The sequence below is a fragment of the Stegostoma tigrinum genome, chromosome 19 (assembly GCF_030684315.1).
Source record: "Stegostoma tigrinum isolate sSteTig4 chromosome 19, sSteTig4.hap1, whole genome shotgun sequence".
Lineage (NCBI taxonomy): Eukaryota > Metazoa > Chordata > Chondrichthyes > Orectolobiformes > Stegostomatidae > Stegostoma > Stegostoma tigrinum.
Window position 1 is genome coordinate 31711836 of NC_081372.1, and position 19088 is coordinate 31730923.

The following is a 19088-nucleotide window of genomic DNA, read 5'->3' on the forward strand; positions in this document are numbered from 1 at the left end:
TGTACAAGATGAACTGCAGCAACACGCTAAAGCTCCTTTTAAAGTATTTCTGAGTGAAAACTCTATCACTGAGAAGAACAAAGGCAGCCAATGCACAAGAGCACCACCACCAGCAACTTCCTCCCAAGCTTCACATCATCCTTGCACATATCGAAAATATATTGGCACTCTCTCACTGTCACTGGGGCTAAATCCTAGCACTCCTTCCATAACAGCACGTGTATATACTGACAGCACATACACGGTCATAGAGTATTGCAGCATGGAAACAGGCTCTTCAGCCCAAACTGGTCTGTGCTGATCATGGTGTCCACTCAGTCAGTTCCAATTGACTGCATTTGGTTCTTTTTTTCCCCGCTAAACCCCTCCCATCCATGTACACATCCAAACATTTTTTAAATGTTGCTATTGTACCTGCCTCAGCCACCCTCTCTGGCAGCCCATTCCATATCTGCATCACCCTCTGTTTGCAGAATGTGCCCCTCAGCTCCTTCTTGAATCTTTCCCCTCTCACCTTAAACCTATGCCCTCTAATTTTCAAATCCCCATTCCTGGGTAAAAGACAATATGCATTCATCCAATCTATGCCCCTCATGATTTTATACACCTCAATAAGGCCAACCCTCATTCTCCTACATTCCAAGGAATAAAGTCCTATCCTGGCCAACCTCTCCCTATAACTCAGGCCTATTAGTCCTGGCAACATCCTCGTAAATCTTCTTTGCACACTTTCCAGTTTAACAATGTCTTTCCTGTAACAGGATGACCAAAATTGTACACAATACTCCAAGTGTGGCCTCACCAATGATTTATACAACTGGAACATAACATCGCAACTCCAATACTCAGTGCCTTGACTAATGAAGGCCAGCATGCTAAATGCCTTCACCATACTGCCCACCCATGACACCGCTTTCAACTAACCATATAATTTTACTCTTAGGTATCTGTTCCACAACACTCCTCAGGACCTTACCATTTACTGTATGAGCCCCATCTTGGTTTGACCTTCCAAAATGCAACACCTCATACTTATCTGTACTGAATGGCATTTGCTAATCCTCAGCCCACTTACCCATTAGATCAAGATCCCTTTGTAATCTTTGATAACCTTCCTTGCATTCAACAATATCTCCTAATTTTGTATCATCCACATACTTACTAATCATGCCTTTACATTCATATCCAGATCATTTATGTAAATAGTAAATAACAAAGGTCCTAATATCGACCCTCGTGGTACACCACTACTCACAGGCCTCCAGTCTGAGAAACAGCCTTCAACTATCACCCTCTGCCTCCTACCATCAATCTAATTTTGAATCCAATTAGCTGGCTCTCCCTGGATCCCATGCAACCTAAACTTAATGACTAACCTGCTATGCAAGACCTTGTCAAAGTCCTTACTAAACTCGATATAGACAACATCCACTGCCCTACCCTCACCTATTCCTCTTGGTTATCTCTTCAAAAAGCTGTAAAAGATTTGCCAGACATGACTGCCCACACACAAATCCATGCTGACTATACATAATCAGACCTTGACTATCCAAATTCTGATTAATCCTATCCCTCAGTATCCTCTCCAACAGCTTGCCTTTCACTGATGTCAGGTTCACTGGCCTGTGGTTCCCTGGCTCATCTTTGCAACCTTTCTTAAACAATGAAACAGCATTAGCTCCTCTCCAGTCTTGCGTAACTTGACCAGTGGCTAAAGATGAAGCAAAAATCTCTGCAAGGACCTCTCCAATTTCTTCCTAAGCCTCCCACAATGTACGAGGACGGACTTGATCAGGTCCAGGGGATTTATCCACCTTAGTTGTGGGAGGCTAGGGAAGAAACACAATCTCTCTGTTCATGTGTATGTGGTCCAAAACATCCCCACTTGTTTCCCTTAATTCCTTAGCATCCATGATTCTCTGCTCAGTAAAAATCTCCCCCATTTTCCTGTGGCTCAATATATAGGTGGTTATGCTGATCTTTAAGGGATCCTATTCTTCCTAGCCACCCTCTTACTCTTAATATAACTATAGAACCTTTTAGGATTATCTTTAACCTTACCTGCCAGATCCATCTCACACCTTATTTCTGCTCTTCTGATTTCCCTCTTAAGTGTGCTCCTCCACTTTTTACAGTCACCTAGGGATTCACGTGAGCCTGATAGCTTCAACTCGATGTATGCCTTTTTCTTCTTCCTGACCAGAGCCTCAAAATCCCTCATCAGCTAGGGATTGCTAGATCTGCCAGCTTTTCCCTTCACCCTAACAGGCACATACTGTCCCTGGACTCTTGATATCACACTTTTTATTCCATTTGCCAGTCTTTCCTTTTCCTTCAAACAGACTCACCCAATCAACATCTGCTAGATCCTGCCAAATGGCCCCAAAATTGGTCCTGCTCTAGTTCAACACCTTAACCCGTGGACCTGTCATATCTTTTTTCCATATCCATGTTGAAACTAAGAGAATTATGCTCACTGGACCCAAAGTGCTCTCTGACTGATAGCTCAGTCATTTGCCCAAACTTGTTTCCTAAGAGGAGGTCCAGTGCTTTACCTTCCTGAATAGCGCCTTCTACATGTAGACGTGCAGAAGGCTGAAGAACACAGCAAGCAAACAAAACATTGCCTGCTCCTTTCCTCCAAATGCTGTCTGGCTTGCTGTGTTTGTCTAACTGGATTCCAGCATCTGTAGTTTTTTTTTGCCTCAGGTCCTCTACATATTGACTTAGGAAACTTTCTTGGACATATTTGACAAACTTTACCCCATCTGGGACTTTTACACTCGGGATGGCCCAGTCAATACAGGGGAAATTAAAATCTCCAACCAGTACTACTCTATTATTCCTACAGCTATCTGCACTCTCTCTGCACATCTGCTCCTTTAGTGCCTGCTGGCTATTTGGGGGTCTTTGAAACAGTTCCAACAAAGTGACCATCCCTTCTTGTTTCTAACTTCTAACAATATGGCCTCATTTGACAAACCCTTAAGAATTTCCTCTCTAAGCACTGTTAAAAAGGTCAACTCCCCTCCTCGCTTACTTGTACTTCTGTCACACCTGTAGTTTCTGTATCCTAGAACATTGAGCTGCCAGTCCTGCCCTCTTCTCAGCCATGTATCTGTTATAGTTATAATATTCCAGTCCCTAGAGCCAATCCATGCTGTGAGCTCATCTGCCTTACCAGTCACACCTCGTGCATTGAAATAAATGCACTTTAAACCAGAAGTCTTTTCCCTCCCTTTATTGTGCCCCTGGCTCTCCTGAATAGTAAACTTGCTCTCAATGGCTAATGTATTTTTCCCTGACTTCTCGGTGGCCTCACTCTTAGTTAGGTCCCACACCCTGGCCAAACTTGTTTAAACCCTCCCAGGTAACACTAACAAATCTCCCCGCAAGGTTATTGGACCCCCTCTGATTCAAATGCGACCTGTCATTCTTTTACAGGTCACATCTACCCCAGAGGAGATCCCAGTGATCCAAGAACTGAAAACCCTTCCCCCACACCAGCTCCCAACCATGCATTTATCTGGCCTATCTTTCTACTTCTATCCTCACTGGCGTATGACACTCAGAGCAATCAGGAGATCACTACCCTTGAGGTCAGAGATAATGGGAACTGCAGATGCTGGAGAATCCGAGAAAGAATCCAGCTCCACACTACTCTTGAGGTCCTGCTTTATAACATCTTACCTAACTCCCTAAGTTCAATAAGGCAGCTCATTAACACCTACTCAGGAACAATTAGGGATGGGCAACAAATGCTAACTTTATCAGCAACACTCCTATCAACTGAACAAATAAAGAGATATTATGAGTGCATGCATCAACTGAAATTCACTAGTCTGCGCATGTGCATCTCCATATATCTTAGTGACCTATGAAAATAGCACCCTCTGTTGACAGGCTGAGCTTGCACATGTGCAAAACATAAATTCCCAGGGCATGTACTGCTCCTATCATAGAACATAGAACATAGAACAGTACAGCACAGAACAGGCCCTTCAGCCCACAATGTTGTGCCGACCATTGATCCTCATGTATGCACCCTCAAATTTCTGTGACCATATACATGTCCAGCAGTCTCTTAAATGACCCCAATGACCTTGCTTCCACAACTGCTGCTGGCAACGCATTCCATGCTCTCACAACTCTCTGCGTAAAGAACCTGCCTCTGACATCCCCTCTATACTTTCCACCAACCAGCTTAAAACTATGACCCCTCGTGCTAGCCATTTCTGCCCTGGGAAATAGTCTCTGGCTATCAACTCTATCTATGCCTCTCATTATCTTGTATACCTCAAATTAGGTCCCCTCTCCTCCTCCAATGAAAAGAGACCGAGCTCAGTCAACCTCTCTTCATAAGATAAGCCCTCCAGTCCAGGCAGCATCCTGGTAAGCCTCCTCTGAACCCTCTCCAAAGCATCCACAAGTTTCCTATAATACGGCGACCAGAACTGGACGCAGTATTCCAAGTGCGGTCTAACCAAAGTTTTATAGAGCTGCAACAAGATCTCACGACTCTTAAACTCAATCCCCCTGTTAAACACCTTTGAACTTGAAATCTGCATATTTTAACTACAAAAAAGTGAACCAAAGAGTTTGTCATGTAATAAATAATAGGGTCACGTCAATAGACCAGAAAATCAAAACGGCCCAGGCCAAAGCGACAGGGACACTGATTAAAGATCAGGGCAGCACGTGGAGCTTGAATTCAATTGATAAATCCCAGGCAGCCTTGGTAGAATTATTAATTGTTGTAAAAAACTATTTCGTTCACTAATGTTCTTTCGGGAAGGAAATCTGCCATCCTTATCTTGCCTACATGTGACTCCAGATCCACAGCAAGATGGTCAACTCAAGTGAGTTTTGAGAAGATTTGTAGCTCAGGTTGAGGTTCTGGATGAGAGTTTGCTCGCTGAGCTAGAAGGCCAGCCCCCAGACGCCTCATCACCATTCCAGGCAACAGTGAGCCTCTGATGAAGCGCTTTCTATTTATCTGCTTAGGCCTCCCTGGGCCGGCAATGTCACTTCCCGTTCCCCCTCCCAGAGGATGGCAGACGGGCACCAAACCAACGCTTGTTGATAGAGTTCCGGCCGGAACGCCAGGCCTCCAGGAATTCCCGTGCGCGTCCCTGCCTGGCCCGTCCGAGGACGGATGTGCCGCCCCAATCAAAAAGTGGTGTCCCTCCTCATCTGCACGCAAGGATACCAGCGACAGTGGGCCACGTCCTTGGTGACATCGCATGCAAACATACATACATACCTTCACGTTCATGGTGGCACCATTGGACACAGATAAGCACCCTCAATTGGTGTGATTTTTGAACTTTTTCTCTTGGAAGTTCCGTCGAGAGAACCGTTATACAATGCTAAATTAGCCAAGTATTATTTCAGTTGTGAATATTTGAGTAATTTTTATTGTAAAAAAACAGTTTGATTGTCAACTTGCTAAGTCTTCCCGTATGCCAATGGCAGGCATAGAACAGATGATAGTCTCCTGATCAGCCAGGACAACGTGATGGCTGAAGTAGATTAATCTCCCACTGTTAAAAGAAACCCTATGCAAGCTTTCACTATGAGCTCCACTTCTTGGTAAATTTCTTCCTCGCTTGTCAGTGATGAATTTTCATTGTTTATTTAGGAATCACAACTTTCAATGCTCTTTGTGAGAGGCTGCATGATTCACAGATTGGTGATGTCCTTTGTTGTGAATTTTGAGTTCTTGGACTTCCATTGTAATCCTTTTCCCTTTCTGCTGCTATTTCCTCTCTAAGCTCCTCTGCCTCTAACATTTTCACACAGTGTTACTTGTACCAAAAGCTCAAAGTTATTTGTAAGACTTTTGACTATATTTAAACCTGTATCCAGACAAAAATGATATGTTAAATCTGAAATGGAAGCAGAAGTTACTGCTATTTCTCTGGTAGCATCTCTAGAGAGAAAAACAGACTAGTGTTTCAGAGGAAGAGCCAAAATCATGAAGAATGATGGTCCAGAGATAGTAGGAACTGCAAATGCTGGAGAATCTGAGATAACAAGGTGTAGAGCTCGATGAACACAGCAGACCAAGCAGCATCAGAGGAGCAGGAAAGCCGACGTTTCAGGCCTAGACCCTTCATCAGAAATGGCGGAGGGGAAGAGGGTTCTGAAATAAATAGGGAGAGAGGGGGAGGTGGATGGAAGTTGGATAGAGGAGAGGATAGGTGGACAGGAGATAGATAGGTCAAAGAGGCGGAGATGGAGCCAGTAAAGGTGAGTTTAGGTGGGGTCAAGTGGGTGGGATGAGGTTAGTAGGTAGGAGATGGGGGTGGGGCTTGAGGTGGGAGGAGGGGATAGGTGGGAGGAAGGACAGGTTAGGCAGGCAGGGACTAGCTGGGCTGGTTTTGGGATGCGGTAGGGGGAGACGAGATTTTGAAGCTTGTGAAGTCCTCATTGATACCATTGGGCTGCAGGGTTCCCAAGCAGAATATGAGTTGCTGTTCCTGCAAACTTCGGGTTGCATCATTGTGGCACTGTAGGATGCCCATGATGGACATGTCGTCTGAGGAATGGGAGGGGAGTTGAAATGGCTCGTGACTGGGAGGTGCAGTTGTTTATTGCGAACTGAGCATAGGTGTTCTGCAAAGTGGTCCCCAAGCCTCCGCTTGGTTTCCCCAAAGTAGAGGAGGCCACAACAGGTACAGCGGATGCAGTACACCACGTTGGCAGATGTGCAGGTGAACCTCTGCTTGATGTGGAAAGTCCTCTTGGGGCCTGGGATGGGGGTGAGGGAGGAGGTGTGGAGGCAAGTGTAATACCTCCTGCAGTTGCAGGGGAAAGTGCTGGGTGTGGTGGCTTTGGAGGGGAGTGTGGAGCGGAATAGGGAGTCAGAGAGATTGGTCTCTCCAGAAATTGATAAGGGTGGGAAGGGAAAAATATTGCTGGCGGTGGGATCGACTCGCACATGGCAGAAGTGTCAGAGGATGATGCGTTGGATCCAGAAGTTGGTAGCGTGGTACGTGAGGATGAGGGGGATTCTGTTTTGGTTGTTATTGCAGGGAGGGGGTTGTGGGAAATGTGGGAGACACAATCGAGGGCGTTCTGGACCACTGAGGGGGGGAGTTTGTGGTCCTTGAAAAATGATGACATCTGAGAAGTACGAGAGTGGAATGCCTCATCCTGTGAGAAGATGCGGCGGAGGCGAAGGAATTGGCAATAGGGGATGGCATTCTTGCAGGAAGTTGGGTGGAAGGAGGTGTATTTGAGGTAGCTGTGGGAGTTGGCGGGCTTGAAATGGATATCTTTTTTTACTCTGGCAGCCACCTCGAAACCGATATCCATTTCAAGCCCACCGTCTTCCACAGCTACATAGAATACACCTTCTCCCACCAATAATCCTGCAAAAATGCCATCCCCTATTTCCAATTCCTTTGCCTCTGCAGCATCTGCTCCCAGGATGAGGCATTCTACTCCTGTACATCTCAGATATCCTCATTTTTCAAGGACCGCAAATCCCCCCTCTCAGTGGTCGAGAACGCCCTCGACCACGTCTCTCGCAACCCATCACTCATACCCCCTCCCCGCAATAACAACCAAAACAGAATGCCCCTCATTCCCATGTACCACCCCACCAACCTCCGGATCCAACGCATCATCCTCTGACACTTTCGCTATCTGCAATCCGACCCCACCACCAAAGACGATTTTCCCTCCCCACCTTATCTGCTTTCCAGGGGGACCACTCTCTCCATGACTCCCTTGTCTGCTCCACACTCCCCTCCGACCTGACCACACCCAGCACTTTTCCCTGTAACCACAGGCAGTGCTACACCTGCCCCTACAACTCCTCCCTCACCTCCATCCCAGGCCCCAAGAAGACTTTCCACATCAAGCAGAGATTCACCTGCACGTCTGCTAATGTGGTATACTGCATCTGTTGTACCTGTTGTGGCCTCCTCTACATCGGGGAAACCAAGCAGCGGCTTGGGGACCACTTTGCAGAACACCTATGCTCTGTTCGCAATAAACAACTGCACCTCCCAGTCATGAACCATTTCAACTCCCCCTCCCATTCCTCAGACGACATGTCCATCCTGGGCCTCCTGCAGTGCCACAATGATGCCACCCGAAGGTTGCAGGAATAGCAAACTCATATTCTGCTTGGGAACCCTGCGGCCCAATGGTATCAATGTGGACTTCACAAGCTTCAAAATCTCCCCTCCCCTTAACGCATCCCAAAACCAGCCCAGCTTGTCCCCACTTCCTTAACCTGTTCATCCTCTCACCTATCCCCTCTTTCCACCTCAAGCCCCATCCCCATCGCCTACCTACTAACCTCATCCCGCCCTCTGGATTGACCTATCTCCTCCCTATCTCCCCACCTACATTCACCTTAACTGGCTCCATCCCTGCCTCTTTGACCAGCCTGTCTCCTCTCCACCTATCTTCTCCTCTATCCATCTTCTATCCACCTCCCCCTATCTCCCTATTTATTTCAGAACCCCCTTCCCCTCCCCCATTTCTAATGAAGGATCTAGGGCCAAAACGTCAGCTTTCCTGCTCCTCTGATGCTGCTTGGCCTGCTGTGTTCATCCAGCTCTATACCAAGAATGATGGTCCATTCCTACTTAATTCTTTCTCTCACATCCCATGTCACCCTTATCCTGCCATATATTATGATTTACAAGCAGCAGTTGATGAAATTATGCATCTCTTGCAATTACCCTCTTTCCTCACCACAATCCTGTCTTTGTACCATTCCTGTTTCAGATATCTAACAACTGCAACCTGACTGACCAGTGAGGCACAATGACACAGGCCCAAAGGAATAAAAGACTACTGCAAGAGTAGTCAACACTCAATTTCGTACTGATCACCCCAGCTAAGATTCAGACACCATATGTTCTATAAGGGGTATCTCAATGGCAGGGTTTGCATGAGGTAAGTTGCATGAGTCTGAACTGGTGAAAGGATATCACAGGTGCCAGCTTCCCAAAAGGTGGGGTTGCTCATGGGTTCTGCTACAATGGACTCTGAGATGTCACTATACAGTAGCAGGTTGATGGGCATGGACACGGAAATGCTTTGTCCAATGGATGGCCTGCCAGAAAAGCTGCTGTCACAGCAAAGGTGCACAGAGGATCCTGACTCCAACTTGCCTCAGGGCTTCACACACAGCTTGAGGTCCATTGTTTCCAATATTGAAATGGGAACTGTGATTGGTTTGATTTCCCAGCCAGTTCATTAGTTTGTAGACATTTCATTACCCTACTGGGTAACATCATTAATGCAGCTTCCGATGAAGTGTTGTTGTATTTTCCTGCCTGTCATTTAAACTCTGGGATCCGTTGGAACAACAGGACTCTATGGGACTACCCATCTCTGGACTAATAGCAGAAGCAGTAATGCAGAGACTTGACAGCATGACCCTTTCACAGATCCAACTCAAACTATGGATCAGATATGTGAATGACACTTCCATTATCATTAAACAAACTAAACTAGAAGAAATACACCAACTTATAAACAACACTTTCACTGGCATCAAATTGACCAGAGAAGAAGAAAAGAACAAACAGCTCCCATTCCTGGACATGATTGTAGAATGCAGGGCCAATGGGGAATTTCTGACCAAAGTACACAGAAAAGCCTCACACGTTCATCAGTAACTACCCCAACACCCACAAAAGGAATCGTGTGAAAACACGATTCAAACAAGCCACAACATACTGCAGCAACCCGGAATTACACTAAAATGAAGAAGAATACCTCCATCAAGTATTTAAGCACAACGGATACCTAATCAGCTGGGTCTGATAGTGGCCTGTCACACAAACAACATGAAGATACAGTACACCCCAACACACTTGTCACATTACCATACATCAAAAATGTATCTGAACTGACCACAAGACTCCCATGTCACTGCGCATCAGAGTGGCACACAAACCTACATCAACCCTACGCCAGCTGCTAACAAGATCCAAAGACCCCGTGCCCACAATAGACAGCATCGTGGATGTTCAGGCTGTGGTTATGAATTTCTCAATTTATTGCCTTGCAGGATCAGATTGCTGTCACAATAGCTGCAGACATCAAACTAATAGGCCCATATGTTGTTGCAGTTTGCTTTTCAGATACTTCAATGTGAGCTGTGAAGTTATTGTCATATTAAAATTCAACATGATCAGGAACATGTGTGTGTCTTTTCACTGCAGCTTGTATATATCATCCATGTCCTGACTCCAAAATATTACGTTCCTATCCTGGGAGAAGGCTATGCATTCAACACGAGCTGCAGAAGTTAGAAGAGTTAAGATCTACATGTGTCATTTGCGGTTGTGCAGAAAAAAGCATCTGCATTTATAAAGAACCTTTCAGAACCTCTGGATATTCCAAAACACACTCAGCTGAGTATCAATATAGTCACCATTGAGATGTGGGGCAATTAAAATATCGTATTTATTGCAGAGTATTTTACTTAAGATTTACGTCTATGTGTCCATGATGAAATTCCAGTCCAATTCCAGCTGTTGTGTTAAAAGTAAATGGCATTTTCTCACTAGGATTCTGTTGCTCCTGCACTTGCCACTATTTCACTGACAAGTAATATTACATGTCAAGTAATATTGCAGTATCAAATGCTACATATTTGGGCTTTCAACTTGTAAAACATGTGGGAGAATATAACTTTACACTGTTTTGTTGATTAGTCAAGTTTTGCAATATAAGTTGTAAGTAAGAGTTCCTTCGTTGTGTGTTTCACTACTGTTCTTAAGCTGGTTTAAGAGGTATATGTTTGGAGGGAGGGAGAAGTATTCAAATTAGTCTATTCAGCAGCAGTATATTTCCCTTATTTAGATCATAGAATCCCTACAGTGTGGAAACAGGTCCTTTGGCCCAATAAGTCCACTCTGACCCTTCGGGCATCCCACCCAGACCCAAGCCCCTATAACCCATCCAAACTACACATCCCTGAACACTATGGGCAATTTAGCATAGCCAATCCACCTAACCTGCACATCTTTGGGCTGTGGGAGGAAATCGGAGTAGCTGAAGGAAACCCACACAGACAGTCACCTGACAGTGGAATTGAACTCAGGTTCCTGGTGCTGTGAGGCAGCAGTGCTAACCAATGAGCCGCTGTGCTGCCCTTTAATAGACCAGCCCAAGAGCCATATAATTTCACACAAATGCATGAAAAGTTCTAAGTGCTATCAATGCAATAAAAAATGCAGATAAATGTTCAGTTGTCTATCACAGATAGCTCAGACTGTTGGCTTGCAGTTGTGGTACAAGCACTTAAGTTGTATAGTTATGCATGGTGGTGGTAGAGGCTCCAATATTCTTTTCATGACATCTAATCAGGAACTTCTCCCATTTTTGCTATGTGCCATCGGCATGTGTTGGAATGAATTGCAGGTTTGCTTGGCTACATTATGAAATCAAGAACTCTGATTCTGAAGCAGACATACTATCCACAGCGTTACAAGATATCCCACAAAATATGTAAGTCTTCGTATCTAAAAGACATTGCTACTACTTTACAGATTGAATAATTTTTTTCTCCTTTCTGGACTCTCTAGGTGGAGGATCCAAAATAAGATGTTTAAAGATCACCTGAAATCGATTTTGTGGATGAGGAACATTCGAAGAATTCACTATACGAATGAAGGTGGATAAACAAACCAGTTCTTCTGGGCAGGACATGTGATTTGTACACCTGACACCAGACTCCCAGAGAGCTCTTGATGCAGTAGGGAAATCCCAAGTTGATTGTGGAAACACTTCAGCAATGTTCTCAGAGAATGCCTGAAGAGATCAGCATTCCCACTGATACATCCCTTCTGGCTTGTGACCAATCAAAATGAAGGAGATTCATTTAGGAAGGCTCTGAAGATAGGTGAAACTTGGTTTGGAAAATATAATGGTGAAGTTGGGACAGCAGAGAGAATGCACATACCTCGAAAGATCTTGTCTATCTGACCCTTCAAACGTTACCCGCCCTGCATGTGGCAGAGTATGCAGGTTGCATGTTGCATTTATCAGCCATTGAGAATTCTTGGAACTGGAGTAGAAGTAAATCATCCTTCATCTCAAAGGAATCCCTCAGAAGGAAGAACCATGTATGGTGATACCATCACTATGGAACTGCATATCTGCAAAACAATTTGAACGATTGTACACATGAACTCAGCTTGCTGTTAAGGGAGAATGCTTTTTGATTAATTCACTGAGCTGAATGGAATGTTTTGTTATATACTTTCCCTCTTGTCTGAGGTGATGATGATGATATTCATCATCTGCAATGTTTGGTGGTGTTCAGGCAGGTGCATAGATGACTGCTATCCAGAAGGTATTCCTCAAAAGGGACAAGTTACCTCAGACAATTTAGTTATGGATGAGCTCTTGGGTATAAATTTCTCTCCATACATTTGCTGTCTGCTTTTGATATGCACTTGCTTTCAAAGGAAGTTATGCTATTTTTATATTTTGTTGTGTCATGTGCAATGATCCTTGGTGAACTCTTCCCAGAACTGTAAGTCAATATGAAAGCTCTTAAGTTAAGCCTTCAGCATCACATTGTAGACTTTTCCTCGTCCACCATGAGAACACACTCTAGGCTCAAATTCTCTGTAAATTTATTTTGTTCAACAAATGGCAATCATTCTGTCTACATCACCCAGCCTAACTCAGTTGTGACGGTCTCAGTGTAGTGCGAATATGTGGCATCCTAGCAAAGCTAGACTCCTCAGTATTTATTGGTATTTTGATATTTTTTTCTACAGTCTGATCTTCAGAAGCTTCTGAAGACAGCTGAAGAGAAAGTGACTGAATTTCTTAGCATTGGCTGAACTATTCGGGTGTCCATGGAAAATGTATCTGAGAGTCAGACAATATAGACTATTGTTGGTAATGGTTGCTATTACTGCGCAATTCCAAGGGATGGAGCTGTGAACAAAGTTTCAGAACATGAAATAAATGTGACTAGCTAAATGATATTTTGATTGCAGTTTTGTCCCTCTGCATTTAACCCTGATCTCTCAACAGACAGTTGATCACCACTTTGCAGATCTGACTGCCTTCACTCCCAATCAAACCCTCAGCCCTCCACCCTGGCCTTCATATATATCGGAAATCACCTCTCCCCCAACTCAGACCCCAACTTCCAGGATCTAACATTCCCCCAACAACTGCCTCGAATATAAAACTATCACCCCAACACCCGGGGACCTAACTGACACTAACTCCCACTCCTCACGGGCTTTAAATATATAATAATGCAGCAACAATCCAAACATGCTGCTGCGTTACTGAACCTTAGCTCTTATCTGCCTCTCTCCTGCTTCAACCCCAAAGCATCCCTATCTCTAACTGCAAACTAGGAAATCCTCACATCCAGTATCAGTCCCAGAAGCACCTCAATTCTGGATAATTCCCTTAAATTTACTCTTTTAGATTACTTTTCAGTGTTTCATTCAGACATTCCCAGAAAACCGATCCTATTCTCACACTAATTATTCTAGAAACTATATACACAAGAATATAAGGTATTTTTGGAGCATAGAAAACCATCTGGTGAATTCAATTCACTCCATTCAAATTCCATGGGTAAATATTAAATTTCTGTGAATGCTGCCACTATTACTTTAGGAATACTGTTCCTTTCGCCATCTGAAAAATAAATCTGGAAGTGCTATTATTTGCCCTGTAACACTTTAATTTCCCCTTCTTCTAGGATATCAGAGCATTTTTAAGGTGTCGTTTGCATTGAATGAAGTCACTTGGAGTCAGAACTTTATTCCATGGTTTCATTACCCCATTGAGAACATGATTTTATTTCTAACATTAAACTTACTTCAAGGATGTGAATTCTGTATTGGTTTACATCTGCTCTCTAATCCTATGCTCAATGTACATAATTGAATCTTATCTGTTCATTTCATTGTTTTGAAGATATATTATGTATCCTCTTATTTAGCTTTCCTCTGGCAAAAATAAATTTAGGTCATTTGAATCTCTTCAGAAATTAATCCTGTAAGACTTGGACTCATCCTAATTGTTATTCACTGAATAATTTCTTAATGTACCTCTCTTTCTTTGATGTAGGGTCACCAAAAGTGCACAACCAGGATTGTACCTTTAAGCTAAATCTCAGGTGTCACAATTTACGAAAAGCAGTAATGTGAAGTCACAAAAATGTGGATTTTGCCCTTTGGGTCAGAACCTTGAGACAAATAGGTGTCATCAATCTGCACAGTGTGGGAAACCGTCACCCTGCACTCATTTTTTTCCAAAATTTGCCAATTCGTAGCCAAAGGCTGACCTCGTCATTCACAGGGCAGTGGATAGACCCTGAAAATTAGAGAATTAATACGAGATCCTCAAGCTCAGAAGAAGACAAAGTCTGAACATCAGCTAAAAGAGAGAGAAAGAGAAGGCAGCTTTCCTCCAAGTTCTTTCATTTTTAAATGTGACCATTGTGGAGGAGTAGGTCTTCACATGGCTGCTTGCTGCTGCACCAGAGGCCAGGTAGGGAGGGAGAGCATCAAAGTATTCCCAGAGCCTTGCCTCCCTCATCCTGTGCTAGCAGATAACTTCCATGCAGATGGGAAGTAGGACATAAGGGTCTTACAGTGATTTCAGCTCCGAGAGAGTAGGAAAAAGGGTGTGGAATGCAGAAAGAAGATATGAATTAGTTCAGTGCAATGCATCCTCCCCCTTCCCCAACATTGTTTCCTCTGCTATAAGGGATAACAAGGTATAGAGCTGGATGAACGCAGTAGGCCAAGCAGCATCAGAGGAGCAGAAAGGCTGACGGTTCAGGCCTAGACCCTTCTTATCAGAGTGACAGGAAGGCTGACATTTCGGGCCTAGACCCTTCTTATCAGAGGAGCAGAAAGGCTGACGGTTCAGGCCTAGACCCTTCTTATCAGAGGAGCAGGAAGGCTGACGTTTCAGGCCTGGAGCCTTCAGTTCCTGCATTTCCGATTGTTTCTGAAACAATTTTAATTCCACTGCGAAGGCAATTCTAAGGATGCCTACCTTGAAGAAGTTACCCTCCTCCCTCTGGGCTGCTTGGCCTGCTGTGTTCATCCAGCTCTACACCTTGTTATGTTTGATTGTCTAGCATCTGCAGTTCCCACTATCTCTGAATTGTTTCCTCTGCTGTTCTTTTACTCAATGACACAACAACAATAACCTTAGCCAGACTCCTCCCAGCATGCACAAACCAAAACCTGCCTGCAACCCACTCCTCAAATGGAGTGACAGCAACTTAACCTGTTTTATATTGCACAGTGTGATATTCTTTGTGATATAATAGGATTTAATTTGTGCAATGCAATGAGAGATTTGTTGAATATTTATGTTTTGTTTCAGATTTATAGAACTACATTACACTTGAGTTTGCTAATCCCTAGCATAACATTATATAAATGTATGGCAGAAAAATCAGACCAATTTGTTGATGTTTGTGTTAATATTCAATATGTTCCATTTCATTCCAACTAGCAAATCTCAGCCTTTTTTTCGATGTCTTCCTATTCCTTCTTCTCTCATGTACTCATCTAGTTTCTGTTTGAAAGCATCTGAGCTGTTGGCCTAAACATATCCAGCAATAATGAGTTCCACAATCTAACCATTCTTAGTGAATATATTTGTTTTTATTTCCCAATTGGAGTTATTAGTAATTATCTGATCTTGATAGCCCCGAGTTGTGAATTCTCCATCATGTGGAAATGTTCTCTCTGTATCTCAGGGAGGCGATGGCCTAGTGGTATTTTTACTGGATTGTTAATCCTGCAACCCAGATAATGTTCTGGAGACCCAGGTTTGAATCCTGCAACAGCAGACGGTGGAATTTGAATGAATAAATATCTGAAACTAAGAGTCTAAGGATGACCATGAATCCATTGGTGATTGTCAGGAAAAACCCATCTGGTTCATTAATGCCCTCAAGGAAAGAAGCTACCATCATTACTTGGTCTGGCTTACATGTGACTACAGTCCCACAGCACTGCGGTTGACTCTTAACTGCCCTCTGGGTAATTAGGGATGAGCAATAAATGCTGCCTAGCGAGCAATGCCCTCATCCTGTCAATGAATTTTTTAAAAAGCCTGTTCAACTATTCTTAATTTTTAAAAGTCCAACCATTCACTCAGGTTGTGTTTTCTTTTGTGAAAATTTCTGGTACAAAAACAATATTACCTGTTGGAGCACTGATAATTCACTGGTCCCTGTGTGATCTGATGCTACATATAAAGCTAGCTTCCAGTGCAGAGGGAATATTTTCAGCTGACAGATTCACACAGTTCTTTCCTTGATATTTGTAACCTCCTAGTTGTGCTTTCTTTCATTTTCCCCCCCCCATCTTGTATAGAACATTAGAAAAGGCGTAGCTATTTCGCCCATGAAGCCTGCTCCAAAATTTAATTGGATTATGGCTGTTCTATCTCAGTGCCTCATGCCCGGCTATCTCCACATCCCTTTATGCCATTAATCTCTAGAAATCTACTGACCTGCTCAATGATTGTGCTTTCATTGCCCTCTGAAATTCCAAAAATTCATCACACCCTGAGTAAAGGAATTCTTCCTAATTACAGACTTAACATAGCAGGCTGTCATCTTGAGAATACTGGATGTCCCTGGTTTTAGGCTCACCAACCAGGAGAAATATCCTGTTTAAATCCTATTGTAACCCCAAATTCTTCAAAACTGTGGGGAATACAGATCCAAGGTTCTTAGTCACGCCTCAATTACTTTTCTGACTTGCTTTTTAAAGGTCTATTCATCCATATCCCAAGATACTTTTGTCCTTCGATCCCATTAATTGCCTTCTTTAAGATTTGCATGATGGTTGGAACTATCACTGGACTGTTAATCTTGAGACCCAATTAAAATCTGGAATTAAGATTCTAACGATGATCATGAATCCATTATCAATTGTTGGTGGAGGGGGCGGAAGCTGGATCTCTAATGTTCTTGAGGGAAGGAAACTCCCGTTCTCACCTGGTCAGGCCTATGTGACTCCAGACCCACAGCAATGTGGTTGACTATTACCTGCCCTCTAAACAATTAGGGATGAGCAATAAATGCTAGCCTACCCAGAGACGTCCACATCCCATGAATGAATAAAGTTTGAGTTACGAATTCATCTACCAGTAGGTTCAGCTGTCGCTTTAACTGCCAGTCTGGAACTTGCTTTGAAAACGTTTTCCGGGTTTTCTCATGTTGTCTTGTACAATGCATTAATTTACCAAATAGCTACGGATATATATTCAGGAAAAGTCATTTGATTATTTAAGCGTTAGTTAGTAGTTGAATTGAGGTTTCAGGTATTGCAATCATTACCCCAGGTGCAGAGTGGTCTCCGAGAACGATAAGCCAATTAAATGAAGAAACCAGATATTTCTGCAACGGGTCATCTGGTCGCCAAGGTTACCAGGTACAGTCTGTTGAAACTTGCAATCTTTCTGGGAGAGTGTAAATATTGGAAACTTCAAAAGCGATGAGTAATTATGCAAACACCCATAATTACTGATATTTGCCTCCTCTGCAGATAGTTTGTTGCACTTTACTAATGTGTCCCATTGGAATTTCGCTTCGGTTTTCCAAACAGGTTCGGAAACGGCGATTTTCGGGACAAACAGGTTGTGCAGCTCTGAAAGGGTTAATACCCAGCTGGCTCGTCACTGTCGAGGCTGATCTACACTAAATGTTGTCAAGTGGATTGTCACACCCCCGAGCATCGTAGCTTGAGGAAAACTTCAGATCGTAAATGGAATGATCAGTCCAGATTCATACCTCACCTCGGTAAGGGCGGCGTGAGGAATATACCATTGAACGAACGAGCTACGGCAGGAGCTTGGTGAATCTGTCAGCTGAAAATCCTCTCTCTGCACTGGAAACCGGCTTTATATATAGCATCAGATCGCACAGGGACCAGCGAATAACCAGCGCTCCAACAGGTAACATTGTTTTTGTACCGGAAATTGTTCCTAGATTAATGTTGGATGATTTGATAAGGGAATAAATTATATGTTTATAATGCGGTGCAATTTAAACTGCAAGGAACCTTTTTTGAAGACAACATTGCAAATGTGCTAAAGCATCGAATAAAGAAAAAAATTGAAACTTTGAAACAACGTCATTGTTTAACATGTAATCTGTTTTATTTTTAAATATGCTTGCCAATATTCTCATATAAGAAAAATAACATGAACATAGAAAGTGCTTCGTTTCTAAGATGTCGATTTGATCTTCGTATTTAAATGAGCAAAATAATGATTTGGTGTTGAGCTTTATGGCGTTGGAATTTTCATACCTGCAGTTTTAAACCTATAATCTGTCTGGCAACAAAAATATTTTATCTTTTCAGCTGTACCAAATGAATTTACCCGAACCTTCTCCGAATTATTGTTGGATCGCAGTTCGCAACATACTTGTGACTATTATATTTCTTCCACTTTTTTAGACTTTAAATAATCTGACTTTTCTGAATTTCAACAAAATGGTGTTGACACAAAGGGCTGGCTAAAGTGAGAAATCTTTATTATGCTGCATTCTTGACCTGTTGGGTGAGTTTTTTTTTCTCAATGTTAGGAGAGGATGACCAGTGTCAATTCGAAAGGTATAGATAAAACCTGATCAAACAATATTTGTCCTAATAAATGCTTAGACTTTGTATTGAAAAGACAACTAAAATTTAGGGTCAAAATAGGAGTTTTATTCAACAAAACCCTTGAGAAATTGTTATTCTATGTTTCCATTGTGAAAATTGAAACTGCTTAAGGATTCATTAAACCCTGTTTTATAGTTAAACGGCTGTTACTTTTGACTCATGGCATCTTCCTTTTACTGTTTCTAAACAATACAATATTTAGATTGGAGCAGCATCCTCTTGGTTTATAGTGCTGGCAGATCCATTGCAGCTGGCAAATATGCCACCAGCCTTGGGAATTCAGTGAGGCTGTGTATTAGGGTGGAGTCCCATAAAATTATCCCAACTTTACTCAAGTCTGTTATCAATTCAGGTTTTACAACATTTTCAGGATGTCCACTGGACACTTTACAAACGTTGAAATGCTTTTGGTCACCACTATATTGG

The 19088-nt window shown here is 43.1% G+C and overlaps 2 protein-coding genes across 7 annotated transcripts in view; both read left to right on the forward strand.

Moving 5' to 3' along the window:
• LOC125461344 (DEP domain-containing mTOR-interacting protein-like) overlaps window positions 1-14602 on the forward strand; it is an 84396-nt gene extending 69794 nt beyond the window's left edge. For 2 of the 6 annotated variants that reach the window (XR_007249481.2, XR_007249479.2), the window contains one exon: window positions 8749-11552. The gene's annotated coding sequence lies outside the window, so the exon portion shown is untranslated. The other 4 variants (XR_009446929.1, XR_009446928.1, XR_009446927.1 and 1 more) reach the window with 4 other exon arrangements.
• A 3012-nt stretch (window positions 14603-17614) lies between these two features.
• The window catches only part of LOC125461646 (collagen alpha-1(XIV) chain-like), a 143349-nt gene continuing 141875 nt past the window's right edge, over window positions 17615-19088 (forward strand). Inside the window, exon 1 of the mRNA XM_048550601.2 lies at window positions 17615-17949. The gene's annotated coding sequence lies outside the window, so the exon portion shown is untranslated. The remainder of the gene's footprint in view (window positions 17950-19088) is intronic.